Source organism: Mustelus asterias, chromosome 10 (assembly GCF_964213995.1).
Source record: "Mustelus asterias chromosome 10, sMusAst1.hap1.1, whole genome shotgun sequence".
NCBI lineage: Eukaryota > Metazoa > Chordata > Chondrichthyes > Carcharhiniformes > Triakidae > Mustelus > Mustelus asterias.
In genome coordinates this window covers 8,770,071-8,796,174 of record NC_135810.1, presented here as the reverse complement: position 1 = coordinate 8,796,174, position 26,104 = coordinate 8,770,071, and the positions used below count along the sequence as shown (strand labels likewise).

The 26,104-nt window shown below is 43.9% G+C and overlaps 1 non-coding gene across 1 annotated transcript; it reads left to right on the top strand.

Moving 5' to 3' along the window:
• The first annotated feature begins 8,377 nt into the window (after nucleotides 1–8,377).
• Nucleotides 8,378–8,576, top strand: LOC144500180 (U2 spliceosomal RNA). Its single transcript, XR_013498952.1, has one exon. It is a non-coding gene; the product is annotated as a U2 spliceosomal RNA (small nuclear RNA).
• The last annotated feature ends 17,528 nt before the right edge of the window (nucleotides 8,577–26,104 follow it).

The window sequence follows — 26,104 nt, the reverse complement described above, 5'->3', positions numbered from 1 at the left end:
TTCAATGCCATTTGAGATGTCCATTGTCTATTTTGCTTCCTTCTTTTTATTCACTGCCTTGCCCCTCTCTGTATTAAATTTCATCTGCATTTACGTCGGTCCAGACTCTATTCATTCACTTTGTAAGTCCTTGGTTACCACATCAGATTCAACTGCCATGTTCAGTTTAGCCTTGTCTTCTAACATGCTGTAGAGGTGGCTTAGTGCTCAGCACTGCTGCCTCACAGTAAGAAGTCTCACAACACCAGGTTAAAGTCCAACAGGTTTATTTGGTAGCAAATACCAGTCCAACGCCGGCATCTCCACATCATGACTACCATCGACGCCTCACAGTGCCAGGGACCTGGTTTCAATTCCAGCCTCGGGTGACTGTGTGGAATTTGTATGTTCGCCCCACTTCTGCGTGGGTTTCCTCCATGTTTTTTTTTCATTCATTCATGGGACATGGGCATCATTGGCTGGCCAGCATTTTCTTATTGTCCATCCCCAGTTGTCCTTGTTCAGAGGGTAGTTGAGAGTCAACCACATTGCTGTGACTCTGGAGTTACATGTAAGCCAGACCAGGTAAGGACGGCAGACTTCCTTCCCTGAAGGACATTAGTGAACCAGATGGGCTTTTCTGACAATCAACAATGGTTTCACAGTCATCAGCAGATTCTTAATTTCAGATAATTTTTATTGAATTCAAATTCCACCATCTGCCATGGCGGGATTCGAACCCAGAACATGAGCTGAGTTTCTGGATTAATTGTCCAGTGATAATACGACCACGTCATCGCTTCCCTACACTTTCTTATTGTTTTCCTCCCACAGTCCAAAGATGTGCAGGTTAGGTGGATTGACTGTGCTTCATTGCCCCTTAGTGACCCAAGGTGTGTAGTGACCCAAGATGTGTAGCTTCCCGCAAGTTGGAACTCTACTTAACCCTGCTGGAGTGAATCAGTCCTGGCACGGGGGAGAGGCTAGTGGACCCAGAGATGTGTAGGGGATTAGCCATGGTAAAAGTGCGGGGTTATGAGAATAAAGTGGGGGTGGCGTTTTATTGTTGTATTTTAGGTTCCTTGCTTTTGTAATCTTTAGCCCTTTCGTGCAAACATAACTTTGTAAGATCAAAGCAGATGTAATTCTTCAGTAAAAGGTATCTGGTTTGCAAATTCACTTTAGACATACTCCTTGAATATTTAATTGTACATAAAATATCATGGGGGCGATTCTCCCAAAAAAGTGTTGAATTTGCGTAAAAACTGGAATAAATCTCACTTCTTTTTCAGTGGGAGTTTCAAAATGAATCTCCCACACTCTGTGCACTGCAGAATGCACAGTAAGAAGTCTCACAACACCAGGTTAAAGTCCAACAGGGTGTTGTGAGACTTCTTACTGTGCTTACCCCAGTCCAACGCCGGCATCTCCACATCATGACTGCAGAATGCACCAGCATGAATTAGGCTGTCATTCCCACTGGAGAGGCAGGCAGCATAGCACTGAGTGGGCCATTGCGCATGTTCCAATCTGTCAGCGCCCAGTACACACAGTACACATCGGCGCATGTGCAGCAACCCCTCTACCCCTCGATCGCTGGCCAGCCTCGTGACCCCCCGCATCACCAGATGTGGTGACCCCCCCCCCCCCCCCCCCCACGGCTCAATCGCTGGCCCCCCGGACGCCCACCTTCCTGGCCCGCCTCAATCTCCCGCTGCCCCCCCCACCGGCAGCCCTGATCCAACCCCCTGCAGTGCTGACCCCCGCCCCCCATGCAGCCCTAACCCCTCCAAAAGACTCCCCCGCCCACTCCAATGGCCAGCCCCAATTGTTGGCCTCCCTGCCTCTGTCTCCCAGCCCAAATGCAGAGTGGCAGCAGGACCCCCCACCCCCACCGATCATCCCCCAGGGGCCCTGACTCCATTAGGCCCCCCGGGGATTACCACTTTGCCCCTTGGGCAGTGCGAGGGGGCCCAGGCTGTCACTGCCAAGGTGGTAATAATGCCCAGGGGGCACCACCATCTTACTTCTGGCCCTCTGGGGAGGGCCTCAATTGCCACCTTTCGTTCCAGCGGGATCGGGCTGCCAGCTTCCCGCAAGTTGGGAACTCTACTTAACCCTGCTGGAGTGAATCAGTCCTGGCACGGGGGAGAGGCTAGTGGACCCAGAGATTTCAGTCCCGGGACGGCTAATAGCATTTAAATCGTATTCACATGATTACATTAGGCAGCTCCACACTGATTTCTGGCTGATGGCGCCAGAATCCAGCACTGGGAGATGTGTGGTGGCTATGGGTCCCAGCAGGGAGCCCCCGAAACGGCCTCTGCTCGAATCTCCAGGCCCACTGCACTAAAAACGCAGCACAGCGGAATGGGAGAATCACCCTCCATATGTATGTCTTGTCATGTTGGAATGTCTCAAAATGCTTCACGCAATAAATTACTTTTGCAGTGCAATTAATCATTGACTCTTGGCACATTTAGTAGCTGAACGGAAGCAACAGACTGATAGTAATTGGAGGATTACTCATTAGTGCAGCGGCTGCCCTTGTCATAGTCAGTGATATTCGTGACCAAGTGCAAATCCTTCCATATTTATTGTTAAAAATTAGAGCAGGAACTTGCGTTTATATAACATCTATCATAATCTGAGGATATCCCAAAGCACTTCACAGCTAATCAAGAACTTTTAAAGTCCAGTCACTCTTCTAATGTGGGAAATGTAGGAAATGCGCACAGGAAGATCCCAGAATCAGCACTGTGATAATGAGCTAACGATCTATTTTGTGATTTTGGTTTCGGGAAAAACAGAATCCAGAACACCTCTTTGAGAAGGGAACTCTTCTTCAAGTAGACATCAATCTCTTGGAGCTGATTTTCCTGGGTAAATTCATATCATAGAATCCCTACAATGCAGAAGGAGGCCATTTGGTCCATCGAGCCTGCGCCGACCACAATCCCACCCAGGCCCTAACCCCGTAACCCCACATGCTTACCCTGCTAATCTCCTTGACATTAAGGGACAATTTAGCATGGCCAATCAACCTAAGCTGCACATCTTTGGAGTGTGTGAAGAAACCGGAGCATGCAGAGGAAACCCACACAGACACGGGGAGAATGTGCAAACCCAACACCGACAGTGACCCGAGGCCGGAATCGAACTCGGGTCCTCCACGCTGTGAGACAGCTATGCTAACTACTGTGCCGTCATGCTGCCCTTATCATGGAATAACATTGTTGAGTGACAAGAATAGAAACCTTTCTTTGTTTCTTAGGCTGTAAAGCTGATAGATGATGTGGCTAAAATGAGGGACCAGAAGCAGTAAAAGACTATTCTTCCATCATTGTCAATGGTTTCACATTTTCCTCAAACATGAGGCAGTTACATTTTAGCATTTCTGATGTTTCTTTCTTGACGGAAAGCATTTTGCAGTGGAGTAATCTTTCTGACCAATGATTACAAACAACATGAAGTCAAACCTTCCTTTCTCTCTCTCTCCTTCTTCATTTTTAGCCATTCCTTCTATATTCCTCGTTTTTTGTAATTCCCCCTCACTCTCTGATTCTTTATCCCTTTCCCTTCAGTTTGATGAGGAGGAAGTTCTTCTCTCGTGAATCTGTGAAATTCTTTACTGCTCAGGGCTGTAGAGGTTGAGTCAAGGCTGAGATAGACAGATTTTAAATCAGGAAGGGAATCAAAGATTATGAGAATAAGGTGGGAAAGTGGAATTGAGGATTATCTTAGCAGACCGGTCATCATAGAACCCCTACAGTGCAGAAGGAGGCCATTCAGCCCATTGAGCCTGCACCAATCACAGTCCCACCCAGGCCCTATCCCAGTAACCCCACAAATTTACCCTGATAACCCTCTGACATTAAGGGGCATGGCCAATCCACCTAACCCACACGTCTTTGGACTGTGGGAGGAAACTGGAGCACCCGGATGAATCCCACATAGACACGGCAGAATGTGCAAACTCCACACAGCCAGTCACCCCGTGGCTGGAATTGAACCCGGGTCCCTGGTGCTGAGAAGCAGCAGTGCTAACCACTTCACTACTGTGCCGTCATGATCTCATTTAATGGCAGAGCAGACTCGATGGGCCAAATGGCCTACTTCTGACCATACGATTATGGTCTCATGGTTAATTCTGAATTTTAGTTACATACGTAATTTAAAAATATGACCAATTCTCACAAGCATTGATGAATTAACAGCCGTGCTATATATATAAATACAGCAGATTAATGATTTAACACTATGGCCCTGAGGTGGGCGAGGCTCGCAAAACAGTATTCTCTGTTGTCCTCAGGTGCGATCTTACGAGCCTCAAGCAAGCATGCCAGTAAAATTCCAGCCTATGTTCCACTCCTGATATATTAACGTTTTTCAAATTTGTATATTATTTTGGGCAATGAAGAATAAAACTCTTGGTTAAAAACACTGAGCAAAACTACCTTTAGATTTATTTTAAAAAACCTCACAAACAACAGACATTTAAATGTATCTCCAACTATGATCATCATGGTCATATGCAGAAAAGAGGATTGTTTACCGTTCATGGAAATCCATTTAGTAATTTATCAGTTTGTGTACAGGTTCTTTGGTGCTATCCATTCTGAATTGCATTACAGGGCAATAAAGTAGATATCTCAAAACTTGATTATACTTAATATTCATTTACACTTGAATCTTGCTCTCCACATCTGGATCAACAACATTGCTAACACTGAGCCTCGTTAAGCAGCTCAATAACTGCTTGAGGTTCAGAAACCAGTATCATTTTTACAGATGCACCATGGAAAGCATCCTTTCTGGTTGTATCACAGCTTGGTATGGCTCCTGCTCTGACTATGACCACAAGAAACCACAAAAGGTCCTTAACGAAGCCCAGTCCATCACGCAAACCAGCCTCCCATCCATTGACTCTGTCGACACTTCCCGCTGCCTCGGAAAAACAGCCAGCATAATTAAGGACCTCACGCACCCTGGACATTCTTTCTTCCACCTTCTTCCATCAGGAAAAAGATACAAAAGTCTGAAATCATGTGCCAACCGACTCAAGAGTAGTTTCTTCCTCTGCCATCAGACTTTTGAATGGGCCTACCTTACATTAAGTTGATCTTTCTCCACACCCTCGCTACGCCTGTAGCACTATATTCTGCACCCTTTCCTTTCCTGCTCCCCCATGTACTCTATGAATGGTACATTTTGTCTGTACAGCATGCAAGGGACAATATTTTTCACTGTATGCCAATGCATAGAATCATAGAATCTCTACAGTGCAGAAGGAGGCCATTCAACCCATTGAGTCTGCACCAATAACAATCCCACCCAGGCCTTATTCCTGTAACCCCACACATCTAACCTGCTCATCCCCCTGACACTAAGGGGCAAATTAGCATGGCCAATCCACCTAACCCACACATCTTTGGACTGTGGAACAATAATAAATCAAATAAAATCAAACAAATTGCAGGTGCATCATGATTGGTTGTTTCTTGCCATTAAAAAAATACCCAATATATTTTAACGTCACCCCAAAAGGAATTTTATATCTGTATGTTTCATGGACGAGTCTTGTATTCCTTGAATGTAGGGTAAAGAGGTGATCTAATTGAAATGTTTAAGGTGGTTAAAGGATTTGATCGGTTAGGCAGTGAGAAACTGTTTCCTCTGGTGTGGGAATTCAGGACAAGGGGATTTAACCTTAAAATTTGCGCTAGGCTTTTCAGGGGTGATGTCAGGAAGCACCTCTTGGCACAAAGAGGTATGGGAATCTAGAATTTTCTCTCTCAAAAAGCTGCTGAGGTTGAGCATCAATTGTATTTTTTAAAACCGAACTTGATAGATTTTTGTTAGGCAAGGTTATTTTAGACTTATGGGGCTAAGGATCTTCGATGAAATTAGGTCACAGATCACCCCTGCTCCAGTTGACTTGCGAAAAAAGGTTTGAGGGGCCTCTGACAGAAAAATGCTGGAAAATCTCACCAGGTCTGACAGCATCTGTGGAGAGAGAATAGAACCTAAAGGCGCAATTTTTCCATCCAACCCAGCACGGGAATCACAGCGAATCATAGTGGACCATGCAAATGTCCGTTGACCTTGGACGGGTATTTCCGTTTTTGGGGTGAGCGTGGTTGGAAAATCCCGCCCCATGTTTCGTTAGGTTAGGTGGATTGGCCATGCTAAATTGCCCCTTAGTATCAGGAGGACTAACTTGGGTAAATGCAAGGGGTTATGGGGATAGGGTCTGGGTGGGATTGTAGTCGATGCAGACTTGATGGACCGAATGGCCTCCTTCTGCACTGTAGGATTCTATGATCTATCACTCAGGATGATCCTTCATCAGATCTGCTCTGACGAAGGGTCATCCAGACACGAAACGTTGACTCTATTCTCTGCCCAGATGCTGTCAGACCTACTGAGGTTTTCCAGCGTTGGCTGTTTTTGTTTCAGATTCCAGTATCTGCATTATTTTGCCTTTATTCAGGGGGCTTTACTCTTCCCAATGTTCCCAAACATTCAAAGGTTTCTTCCAACTGGTAGCAAGTCTTCATTGTTGTTGTATACATCTAGCAGTTTGCTCTTCCCACTCATATCATAAAGATCATAAAATTCTGATCACCTTATTATAGAAAGGATATTATTAAACTAGAAAGAGTGCAGAAAAGATTTACTCGGATGCTACCGGGACTTGATGGTTTGAGTTATAAGGAGAGGCTGGATAGACTGGGACTTTTTTCCCTGGAGTGTAGGAGGGTTAGGGGGTGATCTTATAGAGATCTATAAAATAATGAGGGGCATAGATAAAGTCAACATCTTTTCCCAAAGGTAGGGGAGTCTAAAACTAGAGGGCATAAGTTTAAGATGAGTGGGGAGAGATACAGAAAGGTCCAGAGGGGCAATTTTTTCACGCAGAGGGTGGTGAGTGTCTGCAATGGGCTGACAGAGGTAGTAGTAGAGGTGGGTACAATTTTGTCTTTTAAAAAGCATTTTGACAGTTGCACGGGTAAGATGGGTGTAGAGGGATATGGGCCAAAGGCAGGCAATTGGGACTGGGAGGCGTGGACAAGTTGGGCCAAATGGCCTGTTTCCATGCTGTAAACCTCCGTGAATCTCTATGACCATGTCAACTACTTTTGTTATATAAAATTAGAGAACATTTTGGAACAATCAAGATTGGAGTCCATCCTTACCAAGGCCATAATACCGAGGTCACCAGGGGATTCCAGGCACCATAGCACGATATAACCAGCAGCTGGTAATAATCCGCTAAGGTAGAAACAGCTAGCAAACCATTCTTGTGTCATCTGCCATTAAACTCAAAGCCCAAATAATGATATAAGGCTGTCGGAAACACCAGCTATTATCTAACACCTCCTTAAGTCTGTATGCATTCAAACATATTCAGAAGTGGCAAGTGACTGCTGCACATTAAAGTTTTATTTTCATTGAACAACGATTCTGAGCTACAGCTCTTTATTTTCTGTCTATTGTGAATCTCGGAGGTTTGGATGATTGCAGCTTCCGCTTTGTTGTCTGTTTTTTGACAAGTACAGGGTATGTTGCAAGAAACAAAATTGAAAATGTGTGTCTCGAGGGAAGCTGCGGGGCTTGAAGCAGCTTTTGTGTAATACACAGGAACAAGATTAGGCCATTCAGCCCTCCATTTAATTAGAACATGGCTGATCTGTATCTCAATTCCATCTCTCTACATTGGTTCCCTAACCATTCATACCCTTGGCAATGAAAATTTGTCAATCATTTTGCTTCTGAAATAATCAATTGATCTCCGGTGTGGTGTTCAATTGTTGTGTGTTTGATTGAACGAGTCAATTTACATTTAGTGCTCACTTGTTTGGTTGGGTAAGCTTGGATGTGGTCACAGAGAAAAGGGTCCAGAGCAGGAACCCAGACAGATTATTTCCACTGTAACTCTGGAGCACTGAGTTTAGTTTATCGTTGGCCTAGTGGTATTATCGTTAGACTATTAATCCAGAAATTCAGCCTATGTTCTGGGGACCCATGTTCGAATCCTGCCAAGGCAGATGGTGGAATTTGAACTCAATTTAAAAAATCTGGAAGTAAGAAACGAATGATGGCCATGAAACTACGTTGATTGTCAGAAAAACCCACCTGGTTCACTAATATCTTTTACGGAAGGAAATCTGCTGTCCTTACCTGGTCTGGCCTACATGTGACTTCAGAGTCAAACCAACTGCCCTCTGAAATGGTCTAGCATGCCACTCAGTTCAAGGGCAACTAGGGATGGGTAATAAATGTTGCTCAACCAGCGATGCCTATGTCCCACGAATGGATAAAAAAAATTGAGATCAGCTAACTAATCTTAGAAGAAGAGCGGAACATCAAACCTTGTTGATCTTCACCATGAGAAATCGCTTCTCGGCCTTTTGGCTAAGATCAAGTGTAGTATGGAGAGGATGCTGCACTTGGTTGAGGTCATTAGGTTACATTGAAGCTTCATATGTTTCATATGAAGCAATTTTTAAAAGCAGCATCTCGGCCTTTTGGCTAAGATGCAAATGAGCCCAAGTCTTGGAAGAGGAACCTTCTCCAATCAGCTTGGCTCATGTAGATCGGGCCCAGGACAGGGTGGTTTGGTCGCTTGCCCTGTCTTGTCAGCCTGGATCTGAAATGTCTCAACTTGTTGAGACTCTGAATTGAATTTGATTGAATTGGAAAAGTATTTTAAAAAAGTATATGTCCTCTTACCATTCCAAGGAAGGACTGGAGTCTCTTTATATATTTTTTAAAAATAATTCTTAAAACACTATAATGGAAAAAACAGAATGTAAAATGTAACATTAAATTGGCAAGTCAGCATTCTAGTGTTCATTTTTTCTGTGGTTGATCATGTAAGTCTATTTATTATTGATGCTCACTGTGATTGATTTTTTAAGTCTGGGCACAGACTCAGAGAAAAGTCAACAAAGCAGTGGAAAGAGCTGGAAGCTAAGCTGAAGCATGGAATAGACATTTTAAAGCGCTTTGAATAAAATCCGTTCTACACATCGAAGCTAACGTGATCTCTGCAAAGTCCTGAAATTACATATTTTTGAGGTTAAAGTTCATTTATTAGTCACAAGTTACATTAACACTGCAATGAAGTTACTGTGAAAATCCTCTAGTCGCCACATTCCGACACCTGTTCAGGTACACCGAGAGAGAATTTAACATGGCCAATGCACCTAACCAGCACGTCTTTTGGACTTGTGGGCGGAAACCAGAGCACCCGGAGGAAACCCAGGCAGACACAGGGAAAACATGCAGACTCTGTACAGACAATGACCCAAGCCAGGAATCAAACTGGCACTGTGCGGCAGCAGTGCTAACAACTGTGCCACCATGCCGCCCAACCACTATCGACCTATCTCTGCACACTCCCTTTTTCACCTCCTCCTTTTCTTCTCTTTCCTTGACAGAAGCCGTCCCTAAACAATGCATTTGTAGCGAAATGATGAGTTGCCATTTTGCCCCCGAGTTGACCTCCACTATGAAAAGTGTTATTTAAGTTTGGTAAGAGTATCGAGAGATGAATCTTTGAATTCTTCCTTCATCCCTGTGGCTAAAAGCTTGGCCTTTGATCGCTACCTTTGAACAGTCAATGCAGAGATCCAGTAAGGGGTTACACAACATACCAGCTGTCTCGCATCAAGGCTTCAACTCTCCGTGCTACCCTACGGCTAATATCGGATTTACTCCAAGTTTCCCTGTTCCCCAAAGCTCCTTGTTTAGGTGCCAAATATACGAGAACCTAACCTGGTGAAACTGTGGTGCAGTGGCTGAACCACTTTGTCAGTTGCTTTCAGAAATGAATCGCTTTACATAATCAACATTGAACACTCCAGAACTTCACTGAATAGAAATTATATTTTGTTTCTTTTTTTGGCATATATCAAAAGAGTTATGCCAATACTGCAATACTTATTCAGTAGAACTATAGAAATAACTTTTTGCTGCAATCTTAATTCTAACAGAAAATGTGGTTGAACAAAGAACAAAGAATAAAGAACAGTACAGCATAGGAACAGGTCCTTCGGCCCTCCAAGCCTGTGCCAATCACGTTGTCTTATCTAGATCAACCACCTGTATCCCTCTATTCCCCGCCTGTTCATGTGTCTGTCCAGATCAGCCTTAAATGTCACTAACGTGTCTGCCTCAAGCTTGGCAGTGCATTCCAGGCCCCCACCACACTCTGTGAAATAAACTCCCCCCGCACATCTCCACTGAACCTTTCCCCCCTTATCTTGAACTTGTGCCTCCTTGTAATTGACATTTCTGCCCTGGGGAAAAGCTTCCAACTGTTCACCCTATCCATACCCCTCATAATTTTATAAACTTCCATCAGGTCACCCCTCAGCCTCCGTCTTTCCAGGGAGAACAATCCCAGTTTAATAAATCTCTCCTCATAGTTATTACCCTCCATACCAGGCAACATCCTGGTAAACCTTTATGACTCTAAACCTCTATGACTCTAACCTTTTCTGTACTTTCTCCAAAGCCTCTACGTGAATTTCAAACAGAAGTTGTAGAACCAAAGGTGCATCTGTGCATCGTAAACTTTGACATTGGAGAAATACAAAGCCTGCAAAGTTCAAACTATTGACACTTGTGTTTTTCACACATTTTAAGCAAATAATATCCAAGCTCATTTGAAGTTGCAGGGCAGAGATATCGATTCTGTTTTAAGTTGAAAGTGCATTGACTTTTGTCAGCTCTGTGCACAATAGATGCTTAAAATTACCAACATTGAACGCAGAAGTGTGAAAATGGAAATAGACTTCCATATTTATTGGATTTGCCATTCAATTGAAGACATTGGTTAACTCAGGTGGTTTTACCTGGGGATTTGCTGTAACCTACTCTCCGCTTGAAAGCAGAATGTCATCTTTGGCTTTCCAGTTGCTGCAAAATTTAAAAGTCCTTCATATCGTTGTAACAAAATAATCAAATCAAAATTTCTTCATGCCTAAGTCAGATACCCAGGTCTAAGTAAGATTTTAGATGTCTTGCAGGCTGCCTAGATTTCCTGGTGTATTATGATGGCCTGTTCTCAACCTACCCTGTTACCTGATCTTAAATCACAAGAATTGTTATTGCAAAGGACACCAAACTTGTTAAATGGACGTCCCGGCGGGAATGGCAAATCATGGCAAACCCATTGTATTTTAAACCAAATGACCATATTTGTTTATTAGTGTCACAAGTAGGTTTATATTAACACTGCAGTGAAGTTACTGTGAAAATCCCCGAGTCGCAACATTCCAGCGCCTGTTCGGGTACACTGAGGGAGAATTTAGCATGGCCAATGCACTTAAACAGCAGCACGTCTTTCAGACTATGAGAGAAAACCGGAGCGCCCGGACGAAACCCATGCGGACATGGGGAGAACATGCAAAAGGCCAATTTCCATATTTTTCAACAGACAATCAACACTTACAGGACCTTGGGCAGGCCAAAGATCATTCTGGCAGGAAAACTGGGAAAGATTTTTGCCACAGTAGTTTATTAATATTTGGGCTATAAATCATTGGGAGGAATTACTCTTGCAGAATGTAAATGAGATGAACATAAAGCTAAAAAGAGGATTCATACATGGGAAAGAGAGAAAAACTGGAATATTTAATCAATGACTTTGCATCAATTTAGCAGGAAAACCGTACGGGTGACACAGTGGCACAGTGGTTAGCACTGTCGCCTCACAGCCCCAGGGACCCGGGTTCGATTCCAGCCTTGGCTGGAATTTGTCTGTGTGGAGTTCGCACGTTCTCCCTGTGTCTATGTGGGTTTGCTCCGGGTGCTCCAATTTCCTCCCACAGTCTAAAGATGTGTGAGTTAGGTGGATTTGATGTGCTAAATTGTTCCTTTGTGTCCTATGATGTGAAGGTTGGTCGGATTGTCCATGCTAAATTGTACCTTAGTGTCCCTTGATGTGCAGGTTAGGTGGATTAGTCATGCAAAGTTGCCCCTTAGTGTCCAAAGATGTGCAGGTTAGGTGGATTGACCATGGTAAATTGCCCCTGAGTGTCCAAAGATGTGTAGGTTACGTGGATTAGCCATAGTAAATGCACGGAGTTACAGGGATAGTGCAGAGGGGAGGGCCTGAGTGGGATGCTCTTGCAGAGAGTCGGTGCAGACTTGATGGGCCGAATGGCCTATTTTCGCACTGTGGGGATTCTATTGTTCTATGGAATTATAGAACCACACAGAATATTCGGTCAGCTCTTCTGTATCGTTCCTTCCTCTTCTCTCCCATCCCATAGTACCAGCATTATTCCCCAACACGAAAAATGTGCTGGCAAACTGCTTTCTGGACTGTACCTGCCGTGTAGCAACAGCTGATCGCAGAATTTTCTTGTATCTCTCCTTGTTTCAAACACCAATCTACACATCACTGTCCTTCCTCAACCACCTGCTAGTCCTGCAAGACTAGTGAAGGGTTTGTATGTTGATGCTTTGACTGACTCAGAGCTTGGCCTGGAGAGTGCAAACCCAGCTCAGAAGAGCCGTAACTCAGCAGATGAAACATTTCAATAACAGCATTGAGAATGCAGCAACATGTCTTGATTCCTATCTGTGCTGTACGGGATCTGAGTCGTTGTGTCAGCGTTTAATCAGATCCAAATGATGTGCAGCTCTGAGGGAAAGAGAATTTTCTCGAAAGGTGTTCTCTCCTTAGCATATTGGGGTTTTCAGGTGTTAAGCTAGATCTAATCCCTGCTGGTGTAGCGCAGTGAAAACAGGAGCTGAGATTCTTAGTCTGTTAATACGTAATAAACTCTCCCCTACTAAATCAAAAATACCGCGAAAGCAGCAGTTCTGCTAAGAGGTCATTCATCTGAAACATTAACTGTTTCTCTTGTCACAGATGCTGCCTCACCTGCTGATTACTTCCAGTATTTCCTGTTTTGACTGCACCTTCCTTTTGTGTAGTCACAAAAAGGAACATTAAAAATTGAGAGCTGGATAAAACAGGGAGGCAGTGTCAACAGATTATGGAGAAAGCGCAGGGTCCAAGCACATATGTTTTACTCGGCTATGAGCTACCTCACAGCATGTGTCATTGCTTCACTGAATGTGGATGGGACATCTGCTTGAATTGCCAACTGGTAACCAGCCTCAAAGGAACGTTTGCAAGTGATTGTGGTTTAAATTAACCCTCTCTGATTTTTACTGTTTCCATTGGCCAAAAATGTAACTGAGAGTTCACAGTGTACAAGGAAATTTGGCACGTTCGCCACGACTCTCACCAATTTTTACAGATGCACCATAGAAAGCATCCTGTCGGATGTATCTCAGCTTGGCATGGCTCTTGCTCTGTCCAAGACCGCAAGAAACAACAAAGGGTTGTGAACGTAACCCAGTCCATCACACAAACCAGCCTCCCATCCATTTAATCTATCTACACTTCCCGCTGTCTCGGAAAAACAGCCAGCATAATTAAGGACCCCATGCACCTCGGACATTCTCTCTTCCACCTTCTTCTGTGGGGAAAAAGATAGAAAAGTCTGAGATTACGTACCAACCGACTCAAGAACAGCTTCTTCCCTGCTTCCCTGCTTCTTCCCTGTCTTCTCATTCAGACTTTTGAATGGACCGACCTTATATTAAGTTGATCTTTCTCTACACCCTAGCTATGACTGTAACAGTACATTCTGCACCCTCTCCTTTCCTTTGCCCCTACACACTCTATGAACAGTATGCTTTGTCTGTATAGCGTGCAAGAAACAATACTTTTCACTGGATCCCAATGTGACAATAATAAATCAAACCAAGTCAAATCAAAAACACAGCAGTTAAACTGCTTCCATGAGTCCCATGGAGTACTACAGCTCTGTGAACTGTGGTTTCCATCTCCAATGGACTTATTCCAGGAAGTATTGATGCATGATCTTCCGCCAACACACTCTTATCATTGGTCACCTTACATTCCTATTCCCATGGTGCACTATCTCCCCACAGCCAATTGGAGAGTGAACATATTCTCCCGAGCTGATTGGATGATTCTTGACTGTTGGCCAAACAGCCATTTTCCCTGTGTCTTATACCTTGAATAAAAGGATTGAAAGAAAAGGAGAAAACATCCTGATGGACTTTTTCCCCCTCTCGGGTTTGCTCGCGTGGACATTCAATTCCTGAAGAATTCACGGCGATCCTGGGGAGTTACAACACTGCTGATCAAAGATGCACAACCCAGTTCTGTGCCCTGTCCCGATATTCCGTCTGCTTCAGTGCAAGTGCTTGATTTTTCTCCCAGCCAATTCTCTGATAACTCATCTCAAGATTTTGAGCTTCCTTTGATGAGAAAAGATGTGAATCCACTGTTGGAATGTACTCGGTGAGGACATTGGATCTGTTGTAATGTGACCAATGGTAACAAGCAGTAAGGGTCAGCTGACCCAGTAAACCATGTAACCAATGACAGAATGATGTGATGATCAGCTGACTCAGTCTAAGTAAGAACCTGTTGGGAATTGTTAGATGGCTTAGAATGGCCCAGGGTGAGGCCTCAAGTTTGGAGTAATGAAGTTTATTTATTTAACCTTTTCTTTGATTTATAAGTTGGAGTAAGTTTTGTTATATTTCTATTGTCTACACTGGAAGAGTTCCTTCTGGATTGACATCCACCAGTCCTCCAAAGAATGAGTCAATGCAGCAAAACGCAGATCCAACCAGACCCATCTATCATCATTTTCAAATTCCTGCACACCACAGGCTAGTAAACAGCAGCCAAAAGACAATAGAGACTTGCGTATAATAAAATCAGACAATCAATATGCATTAGGTCAGCTTCTTGTCACGGGATACAGCTATGTTAAAAACAAATGAGTTGGAAGTGGGATAATTAAAAGATATTCATGAGGAAATGAATGTGGTTTCATTAAACAGACAATGGAAATAAATCAGCGTTCTGTATTGCCAGTAATTTGCATGCAAAAGTTCGACTGCATTATTGGTGGTGAGGCAAGTTGCTCTAAGTTTGGTACAGTTATCAGCGCATTCGAAAGGAGGAAGTTCAAGGGCTTTTGACATTCATTTGTACTGGGAAAGGGCTGAGGAATTATTATCAGAAAGCTGTCACCCACTGGCAAGTCAATCATAGAATGTAAACTGCCACCTCATTGCTTGGGAACAAGCAGGATATCAGAGCAAAGCAGACATATTTCCAGGGACAGCAATGTCCTTCTGAGCTTAACAGTTTTGTACATGGAGCAAACACTCGTCAATGATCCATATGTGGAGGAATCAATCACTTGCAGTTTGATGATACAATCAAAACCTCCAGTGGTGGATGTAAACGTGAATGTACAACACACTTACGGATTACAAAAACAGAAATCGCTGGAAAATCTCAGCAGGTTTGACATCATCTGTGGAGGTAGAGAATAGAGCCAATGTTTCGAGCTTGGGTGACCCTTTGTCAGAGCGGATTTAAGGATTAACATGATTTTTTTAAAAATAACTAGACAACTCAATTCATCATATTTTCTCAGTGGAGTTTCTAGGTGGCGATAGGAGGAAACAAATCTGCCTGCATTCTCACAGAGACAGACAAAAGAAAGATCCTGTATTTGCATTGCATTATTTGCAACTTCAGGACATCCCTGAACACTTGGCCAATGAGATACAGGGTGGAATTTTACCAGCATGTCCAGCCGAGGTTAGTACGATCCCGCCCGAGGCCAACGGAGAATGCCGTTCTCCGAGCCTCGGGGGTGGCGTGCCGGTAACAGTCCGGCCACAGTCACTCCTGTCATATAAGAATTGCAGCAGCCAATTGGGTACAGCGAACTCACGCAAATACCAAGTGATCATGACCAGATAGCTTGTTATAGTAATATTGATTGAGAGATGATTATTGACCAGGGCAATGGAAAAACATTGCATCATAGCATGGGATCTTTTACATCCAATTGAAAGGACAGACAGAGCTCTGGTCTAAACACCTGGTCCCAAAAGGTGGTGCCTCTGACGGTGCAGAAAATGGACGGCACAGTGGTTAGCGCTGCTGCCTCACAACCCCAGGGACCCGGGTTCGATTCCAGCCTTGGGTGACTGTATGGAGTTGGCACGTTCTCCCCGTGTCTGTGTGGGTTTCCTCTGCGTGCTCCGGTTTGCTCCCACAGTCCAAAGATGTGCAAGTTAGTTGGATTACTCATGGTAAATGTGTGGGGTTGAAAGGATAGGGCAAGGGAGAGGGCTTGGGTAAGATACCCTGTCAGAGAGTCGGTGCAGTCTCGATGGGCTGAATGGCCTCTTCTGCACTGTAGGGATTCTACGATTCTATGATCCCCTCAATGGTTTGACTGGAGTGTGAGTCTAGATTAGTGCTGTCTGATCCCTGGGTGACTCTTGAACCCATGACCTTTCAACTCAGAGATATGAGTACTTTCAACTGAGCTCACCCAAACAATCAATAATAATGATCAAAGATTGCCTTAAGGAACCTGTGGTTATGGCCAGGTCAGGAAATGTAGGAATTTAAATACACAGTGAGCAGCGATATAATATGCCTAAACGAAACACACAGAGAGGAGAAAGAGGTTGAAATGTTGTTGTCTATCTCAATTTGGCTATACATTGTTCTCAGTTTATCTTACTCCTCATCTTTAAGACCTGCTACACATCACACATGAAAAATGCCAATTTTTTCTTAACATTTGTCCAGAGGGTCCAATTTATGTACATCGTTGCAAAGTAACACATTCAAGTTTGAGGGAGAGGCTAGAACTCGAGGGCACAACCTCAGAGTGAAGGGACGCTCCTTTAAAACTGAGATGAGGAGGGATTTCTTCAGCCAGAGGGTGGTGAATCCGTGGGACTCTTTGCCGCAGAGGGCTGTGGAGGTCGGGTCATTGAGTGTCTTTAAGACAGAGATTGGTTCTTGATCAATAAAGGGAGCAAGGGTTACGGGGAGAAGGCAGAAGAATGGGGATGAGAATCATATCAGCCATGACTGAATGGTGGAGCAGACACGATGGGCCAAATGGCATAATTCTGCTCTTATATCTTATGGTCTTATTATTACAGCACGGATCATTTTAACAAAGTATAGACGACCCTCTCGGAGGACACAGATTTGTGATATATTTGCAGCTTAATAAAAGTTGTTTTTCTCATGTAATAATTTCAGTGTTTGATTCGTCACCTTGAGAGACAGAGAGAGAGATGACTATAGCTTCAACAATTTATTTTCCAATCACTTGGCCAATTTAGATGCCCCACCTCACAAATCCCTTCGGTAATGTATCTGTATTGATAGGAGATTGCAACATGTTGAGGGATGGGTGGACCATTATGACAGAGCACTTTCTCAGAAGTAATCCGAGCACTGCATTATTTATCTGGGGTGAAATAGATTAGGTAATAGTCTTAGCAATACGAATCCTTATCTGTATAACAGCTTGATTCCAAAGCAAATATACCAGGGCCAGGATTTTTTGGCCTTGCTCAGATGTTGTCTCCTGCCAGTGGATGTGGCAAGCCATGTATATTACCATTTGTTTCTGTGGGACCGTAATATCCCGCTAGGTGGGAGGGGCCGTAAAATCAGGACACGGAAAAGCATTATCAGGTTAAAATGGAAGAATAATTGGAGCCAGCGCATGAATGTTTACGACCCAGGTCACAACCCATTATCTTGGATATAGGTTATTGACTCTGAGTCACGAACCTAGTGATGGTGCATTATAGTGTTCGCCGGGGCAATCAGAGCTGCTGTGAAACCATGCACTTGTTACATACATGTTGCACTCTGGAGCTATGAATAGTGGTTGGGGAGTTTCCAACATTCTTCCCGTCAATCTCTCCCACACTTACCACCCGTCATTGGTGTGCGTTGTCAAGATTTTCAATTCGATGCTCAACCTGTTTAGTTGCATCATGAAATCACATTCCTTGGGCACCAGGTCCTGGGGTGGGACTTGAACCCCGAGTTTCTGGCTCAGAAGCAGGGGTCCTACCCAAATCCCTACAAGACTGTTATTATCATAATGGGGCTCTGGGTGCCTTTGATTGAAGAGAGCTGGGAACCATGGCATTGCAAACTGCACTGACTCTGCGACAGGTCTTCTTACGCAGGCCCTATTCCTGTATATTTACCCCATTAATTCCCCTCACCTTTACATCTTGGGACACTAGGGGTGAATTTAGCATGGCTAATCAACCTAAGCTGCACATCTTTGAAATGTGGGAGGAAACCAGAGCCAGTCATGTTGTGGTTTGATTTCCTGCAATGCGTTGGGTAGAATTTTCCAGCCCTGATACTGGTGGGCATCATCACAGGCAAAGCAGGAAAATTTGAAGAGTGGAAAAGGCACCGGCTCTCCAAATGTTTCTGTCTGCCTCTGAAACTCTGGCCAGCTGAAACCCATACCAACATGGGGAGAACATGCAAACTCCAAACAGTTACCCGAGGTGGAAATCAAACTCAAGTCCCTGGTGTTGTGAGGCAGCAGTGCTACTGCATCGCTCTTTGCCACCATGTCACCCTCAACTAATATTCAGATATTTTTATTTCAATTAAGTTTTGTCACCTAGAACATTTCATGGCACTAAGTCCTGATGCTAATGGGTGGCACAGTGGCACTGCTGCCTCACAGCGCCAGCGACCCGGGTTCAATTCTGGCCTCGGGTCACTATCGGTGTGGAGCTTGCACATTCTCCCTGTGTCTGCGTGGGTTTCCTCCGGGTACTCCAGTTTCCTCCCACAATGTTGATTTTCTATGCTAAAATTGACTCCAGTGTCAGGGGGATATGTAGGGTAAATATGTGGGGTTACGGGAATATGGCCTGGGTGGGATTGTGGTTGGTGCAGACCCAATGGGCCGAATGGCCTCCTTCTGCACTGTAGGGATTCTGTGTTGCTCACTTGGAGAGCCAGTGAAAACATGATGGGCCAAATGGCCTCCTTCTGCACCGTAACATTTCTGCGATTCTGAGGTTTTATTGCCAATGGCCTGCTGATCATGGATTGGAAAAACCTGCAGATGTTATTTTCCCGTTCGAGAACAAGCGAAGTTGGGTAAAGGGGGTGGAATGAAGCTGAGATGCTTTGGGCAGGCTATGCTTCATAGAACATAGAAACCCTACAGTGCAGAAGGAGGCCATTCGGCCCATAGTGTCTGCACCGACCACAATTCCACCCAGGCCCTACCCCCACATATTTACCCGCTAATCCCTCTTAACGGCACGGGCGGCACGGTAGCACAGTGGTTAGCACAGCTGCTTCACAGCTCCAGGGTCCCGGGTTCGATTCCCGGCTCGGGTCACTGTCTGTGTGGAGTTTGCACATTCTCCTCGTGTCTGCGTGGGTTTCCTCCGGGTGCTCCGGTTTCCTCCCACAGTCCAAAGATGTGTGGGTTAGGTTGATTGGCCAGGTTAAAAAAAAATTGCCCCTTAGAGTCCTGGGATGCGTAGGTTAGAGGGATTAGCGGGTAAAATATGTGGGGGTAGGGCCTGGGTGGGATTGTGGTCGGTGCAGACTCGATGGGCCGAATGGCCTCCTTCTGCACTGTAGGATTTCTATGATTTCTATGAACCTACACATCTCAGGACTCTAAGGGGCAATTTTTAACCTGGCCAATCAACCTAACCCGCACATCTTTGGACTGTGGGAGGAAACCGGAGCACCCGGAGGAAACCCACGCAGACACGAGGAGAATGTGCAAACTCCACACAGACAGTGACCCGAGCCAGGAATCGAACCCAGGACCCTGGAGCTGTGAAGCAGCAGTGCTAACCACTGTGCTACCGTGCCGCCCTAAAAAATATATGGAACGCTTCACGAATTTGCGTGTCATGGCGGTATGTAGGACAGCATTGCTTGTGAGCAGCATGGTAGTCAATCGCTACAGATTGCAAGTCAATCCTTACTGATATTTCGAGGGATGGAGCGGATAAAGTTTTTCCACATCTGAACAATGTGACACAAACCAAAACAAAACCCTCTGCATTTGCCTTGAGAGGAAAAACACCAAGATTTCAAAATGCCAATTCGGGAATGACTTTTACAATGAAATAAGGTCACTGAATTAAAAAGGAAATTTACATAAGCTGACAAGAGCAACATGCTTAAAGACATGGCACGCCATCAACGGCGCTTATTAAATAAATGTCAGATAAGCAAGTCATAACAACGCTTTCAAACCCCTTTCCTAATGATCTTCTTCACTTGACGCTCATTTGAGTAAAGAGTCCCAAAAATGTCACAGCCTCAGTCATTAAGATGGGAGTTTTAACCTTCTGGATAAGCGGCATAATATCTGGCACATCGATCAGTGGTGTAGCTCATGTTCCATTTATATTGACCTGATAAAAAATTCAGTAGAATTAAATAATACAGTACCTCTGAGATTTAAAGAAAAAAATGAGTCAATTCTTTATGGGAGGAGATTAACTCTGTTTCTAAGACGCAAAGAAAAATGGAGGTACTTGAGGGCTAACTGCCGCGTTGGGACCTGCAACAGCACAGGCCTGGGGGAACTGAATGGGATTTTCTGTACGATGCTGATCCGACTTCCTCTTGCTGACATTCAGTGGTTTTCCACACTGATGGACACGGCCACAAGTCCCATGGCACCCTCGGGGTAACAATCATGGAATTCAATTCTTCCGGTTTACACGCGGGAGAAATGTAGCCATTATACGAACGATTAGTTTTATCCTCGTGGCATTGCTCTGATATTTGTTCGCCCTGACTCTCTCTCACTCTCTCTTTCGCTGGTGAGCTACTGTCTGCATCCGGATATAAGTATTTCCCAGTCCCTGTTAACAGTCTGAGTAACAGCTGTTTTACCTGAACCAAGTGGCTTGAGCAGTCAGACCAAGAGTTGCATTAAGCTGATCTTTCTCTACACCCTAGCTATGACTGTAACACTACATTCTGCAGTCTCTAGTTTCCTGCTCTATGAACGGTATGCTTTGTCTGTATAGCACGCAAGAAACAATACTTTTCACTGTATTCTAATACACAACCTCAGGCTAAAGGGACAATCCTTTAAAACAGATGAGGAGGAATTTCTTCAGCCAGAGAGTAGTGAATCTGTGGAACTCTTTGCCGCAGAAGGCTGTGGAGGCAGGTCATTGAGTGTCTTTAAGTCAGAGATAGATAGGTTCTTGATTAATAAGGGGGTTAGGGATTATGGGGAAAAAGCAGGAGAATGGGGATGAGAAAAATATCAGCCATGATTGAATGGCGGAGCAGACTCAATGGGCCAAGTGGCCTAATTCTGCTTCTATGTCTTATGGTCTTATGTAAGAATAATAAATCAAATTGAATCAAATCAAAGAGCAATCTGGGAGCAGGGAGGCAGCTTGGAAATATCAACAGACCAGTAACCTATGCTGGTGCTTTTTTTTTCATAATGATATTCAAAGTCTTTATTTTTAAGCAGAAAGCTTCTTAAGACAAAAGATAGAAATACATTATCTTAACTCCCACTCTCTAAAGTCTGAATATTTGATTTTTTTTAATGCGTGTTTTCCTCGCTCTGACCACTGAATACAGAGTAGCCAATGGCAAAATACTGCAGAAGTTGGAATCTGAAACAAAAACAGAAAATGCTGGAAAATCTCAGCAAGTCTGACAGCATCTGTGGAGAGAGAATAGAACAGAGCAGCTAATGTTAGCCTTAAAATATTTCATTGGAAGTTGCGTATCTAAAACAGTAAATATGTGGAAAACTGTGTCCATTATGTAGAGCAGACTGGACAATCAGGTGGCAAAATTGTATTCTCACTTTTCTATCCTTTTTCTGATGGTGTCTTCTTTCTTTCTCCCTTTCTCTTTTCTCTTAACTCTGTGTTTCAGTATCTCTATTTCCAACTATTTTTTTCCTACAGGACAGATAGGATTGTTCCCATGTTCATCAGCCTCTAATGCAAGCTTCCAAATGCAAGATAAAAGCAAAATACTGTGGATGCTGGACTACATAACAAGAACAGAAAATGCTGGAAAATCTCAGCAGGTCTGACAGCATCTGTGGGCAGAGAATAGAGCCAACATTATGAGTCTGGGTGACCATTCGTTAGAACTGCTGAGATTTTCCAGCATTTTTTGTTTTTCTTTCAAATAGCAACATGGGCCATTTCTTTGTACAATGCATTTTCATCTATTTTATTTGATTTGATTTGATTTATTATTGCTGCGTGTACTGGGATGCAATGAAAAGTATTGTTTCTTGCGCTGTACAGATAAAGCATACCTCACATCAAGTACGAGGGAAGGAAAGGAGAGGGTACAGAATATAATATTGCACTTATAGGTAGGATGAAGAAGAAGATCAACTTATTATATGATAGGATCATTCAAAATCTGATAACAGCAGGGAAGAAGCTGTTCTTGAGTCTGTTGGTATGTTTTTTCAGACTTGTGTATCTTTTTCCCAATGGAAGAAGGTGGAAGAGAGTATGCCCGGGGTGTGTGGGGTCCTTGATTATGCTGGCTGCTTTCCTGAGGCAACGGGAAGTGTAGATGGAGTCAATGGATGGGAGGCTAGTTTGCGTGATGGACTGGGTAATGCTAAGTAGAATAATCTTGCCTTTGTAATATACGTTGGTTAGAGAAAACGTCTGGATTTGCCAACTCGGTTCAAATACAATGAGATGGTGACTACATTTGGGAAATGGGAGTTTGTTGACCGACTGGTTCTACCGAGTGTGCATTTCCCATGGGTGAACTCATACAGTGATTGTTGAAAGGATGTGGTGTGGCATCGCAGCCTGGTGTAGACATTTCCTCAGCTACACTGTACATGCCAATCTTGAAGTGCAAGTGACTGGGATCACAGTCGGGGGTAAGCGCCCTGATTAATTTATCCTCTGTTCCCTACTTCAAACTTGTTGTCCTGCCCTTGCTATTATTCTACTTGAAGTAATCTGCATCAAAGACCGGAGACTGTACCAGTTGTCTTCATATTTGCACATCTCAGCACCACAACAGGAAATTTGTTTATCCATTGAGCCATATGGGGAGCTTCCGACACCCTTCTGCTTGAGTACAATGTCTTGGCGATAAAATGAACTTCTCTGGGGTCAGTCCACTTGATTACTAATTACATTATTCATGATGGAGCACAGTTTGCAAGGATAAGCTAAGAGGGCTGCTTCTATTTAGCCCCTGGACTCTCTACTTATCCAACTGCAGTTAACCTTTTTAGTTGGGAGGAAGGAAGATAGCCTTGTTGGTTGCTAAAGACTTTTACCCTTTCAGTTTCTCCATTCCCTGGTCCTAGGAGGATGGCAGATGGTGTTGTTATTGTCACAAGAGAGTCTACAGTCGCAGTGCTCAGTCAGCGAGATAATGTATTTGGCAATTATGGTTCTAGTACTTGCTGGTGTGGGCCATTCTGGTACATGCTGTGCTTAGCAGAAATCCAGGATTACTGTCAGATTGATAATGTAAAAGGTAGTTGCAGCAAATCAGAGAAATTATGTTGGTCTTTGTTTTAATTCATTTGTGGGATATGGCTGGCCAGCATTTATTGCCCATCCCTAGTTACCCGAGGGCAGTTGAGAGTCAGCCACATTGCTGTGGCTCTGGAGTCACATTTAGGCCAGACTGGGTAAGGACGGCAGATTTCCTTCCCTAAAGGATTAGATGGGTTTTTCTGACAATGCTTTCGTTGTCATCAGTTGATTCTTAATTCCAGATATTTTTGATTGAATTCAAATTCCACCATTTGTAGGATTCGAACCCAGGTCCCCAGAACATCAGCTGAGTTTCTAGATTAAGAGTCAAGCGATAATGCCACTAGGCCATCGCCTCCCCTCGGGTCTCACAGTGTATGTAAAGGAACGGCATTACGGTGGTCCTTTTTGACTCATGTGCCATTTATAGTGGTCGGACAAGGGGACAGGGGGACAACTTACACAATCCATGAAATGCAATTGATCAGTTTCCACCTGCACTCCTTCAGACAAATATCTGACATCTCCGCGTGAGTTTCCTCCGGGTGCTCCTGTTTCCTCCCCCCATATGCAGGTTAGGTGGATTGGCCATGCTAAATTCACCCTGTGTGTAGGCTAGGGGGATTAGCGGGGTAAATGTGTGGGGTTACTGGGATAATGGGGAGGGGGGGGGGTTGATCTCTGTTGAAGAGTCAGTACAGATACAATGGGTCGAATGGCCTCTGTCTGCACTGTAGGGATTCTATTCTATGAAAGAAGTGACCAAAGGGTAAAAAGGAGAGCCTACCGAAATGAAAAAAAAAATCAGTTGACTGGGACCGATTCCATTCATCTGTGGCCGCCACCCCTGAATTTGCCTCTAGACAATGGAATAGTGCTGTGCACAGTTCACCCTGAGATGGAAGGATGCCATCAACTTGTCACATTTACCGTAACGGTATTGCCACAATTAGAGAGATGATTTGTTTATTGAAGAATTATCACGGTGGCAGGTGCCAAATTGTGATGACCATTCGTATAAGACATGTAATCAAAATTCATAACATAGTTATACACAATTATTAAAATAAAAACAATGTATGAAATATAAAAAGGGGTTTCACAAATATGAACATTGCAATGTACCAATAGTTACAATACATTGCAAAAATGCAAGTCTTAATTTATAGAATAAAAATGAAAGGTCAAATACTCTCTGCATTTGCATTAAAGTCCATAGATCATATGTTGTCAGGTTGAGTTCATTAAATTCTCAGTATTATCCAATACTATTTATGAGTTTTATAAAGTAAGGGATAGGGCTGTCTCATAAGCTACATGTTTATATCTTATTTGTGATATAGATTTCAATAGGTGGGTATTTTTATCCGTCGCACATTTACTTTAGTATGTTTGCAGCAAAAGGTGGTGCACTATCGGGCATTTGAATTGGGAGATAGTAAAGCAGGTGACATCATATTATAATCTCTCCACCTCCACCTCTCTCTCTCCTTTAAACCAGTCCTTAAAACGTAGCTCTTTGACCAAGCTTTTGGTCACCTTCCTCTCACCGCACACCTGTCAAATTGAATCAAAAACATTCCCTGTGGGATGCTATGAGATGTTTGGCTTGTTATTGTTGGACACACCCAGACTCCTTTAGCAAGGGCGAGTTCTTGGATCACAGTGTTTTAGGTTTCACCCAAGTCACCCAAGGCTGAAATCGAACCCCGGTCCCTGTGCTAATCACTGTACCACTGTGCTGCCCACTCTCACCCTCTGCTTTTTCCACGCCATTCCAGATTGCGTGTCTCCAAGTATTCCCATCAGACTTCTCATCCATCAACTCTAATTGCGGTCAACTTGACATCTCCCTTGCAGATGTCCTTGTATTGTAGATGTGGGCAACCTGTTGGTCTTGTGCCAATAGCAAGCTCATCCGAGAGCAATTTTGGGGGATGCAGCCATCATCCATTCAGATCATATGACCCAGACATGGAAGTGGATGCTGATTCAAGATGGTAAACGTGCTGGGGCATATTCAGCACACTAACTTATTAGAAGATGCCCGATTTTTGTCTGAAGGAGTGGAGGTTGGAGCTGCTCAGCTGCTTTTCATGGCTTTTTGTGCAGATATACAAATCCAACCAATAATAAAAAGCTGACCAAAGTCACTGATTTATTGATTTGATTTATTATTGTCACATGTATTGGGATACAGTGAAAAATATTGTTTCTTGAATGCAATAAAGGCAAAGCATACCATTCATAGAGTACATAGAGGTGAAGGAAAGGAGAGGGTGCAGAATGTAGTGTTACAGTCATAGCTAGGGTGTAGAGAAAGATCAACTTAATATAAGGTAGGTCCATTCAAAAGTCTGATGGCAGCAGAGAAGAAGCTGCTCTTGAGTCGGTTGTTATGTGACCTCAGACTTTTGTATCATTTTCCCGATGGAAGAAGGTGGAAGAGAGAATGTCCGGGGTACGTGGGGTCCTTAATTATGCTGGCTGCTTTGCTGAGGCAGCAGGAAATGTAGACAGAGTCAATGGATGGGAGGTTTGCGTGATGGATTGGGCTACATTCACTACCCTTTGTAGTTTCTTGCAGTCTTGGGCAGAGCAGCAGCCATACCAAGCTGTGACCCATCCGGAAAGGATGCTTTCAATGATGCATCTGTGAAAATTGGTGAGAGTCGAACATGCCGAATTTCCT